This window comes from Orycteropus afer, unplaced genomic scaffold (genome assembly GCF_000298275.1).
Source record: "Orycteropus afer afer isolate SDZICR_OR568_19922 unplaced genomic scaffold, OryAfe1.0 scaffold00182, whole genome shotgun sequence".
NCBI lineage: Eukaryota > Metazoa > Chordata > Mammalia > Tubulidentata > Orycteropodidae > Orycteropus > Orycteropus afer.
Genome location: NW_006921769.1, coordinates 6783495 through 6784319, shown reverse-complemented (window position 1 = coordinate 6784319; position 825 = coordinate 6783495). Strand labels below are relative to the sequence as shown.

Sequence of the window (825 nt, the reverse complement as noted above, 5' to 3'; positions counted from 1 at the left end):
TTTTGCATAAATGCCTTTTATTATGTTGAGGAATGTCCCTTTTACTCCTATTGCAAAAGACCTTTTTAAAGTGCTGAAGAGCAAACATATCTCCTTGAAAATAAAGGTGCACCTGACACAAGCCATGGTATTTTCAATTGCCTCATATGCATGTGAGCTGGACAGTGAATAAGGAAGATTGAAGTAGAGTCAATGTTTTGTAGCATTGGTGTGGAATGCTGAAAGTACCATGCACTGCTAAAAGAAATAACAAATCTGTCTTGGAAGAAGTGCAGCCAGAACGCTCCTTGGAAGTGAGAATTACCAGACTTTATCTCACCTACTTTGGTCATGTTGTTGGAAGGGACCATTCCCTGGAAAAGGGTATCATGCTTGGTAAAGTGGAGGGTCAATGAAAAAGGGGAAGGCCCTCAACAAGATGGATTGACACAGTGGCTACAACCCTGGGCTAAGGTACAGCAAGGATTGTGGAGCTGGCCCAGGCCCAGGCATTGTTTCATTCTGCTGTACGTAGGTTCACTATGAGTTAGAGACAAATCAATGGCACCTAACAACAAGTATGTGCAGTGCATAAGGCATTTGCCTGCTAATCAGAAAGCTGGCAGTTCAAACCCACCAGCCATTCCTCGGAAGGAAGACTGGGCAATCTACTTCCATAGAGATACCACATCGGAAACCCAAGGAGGGGTCACTATGAGTCAGATCTGACTGGATGGCAGTGAGGTGATTTTTTTTTTTTTTTTTTAGTTTTTAGACATGTTCAAATTCTGTGTACAGAGCAGAGAACCAAATAAGCAAAACCCCTGCCCTTGTGCATTTTATACT

At 42.7% G+C, this 825-nt stretch overlaps 1 protein-coding gene across 1 annotated transcript in view; it reads right to left on the bottom strand.

The window, feature by feature from the left end:
• EYA4 (EYA transcriptional coactivator and phosphatase 4) overlaps window positions 1–825 on the bottom strand; it is a 102422-nt gene that overhangs the window by 26208 nt on the left and 75389 nt on the right. The window lies entirely within an intron of this gene.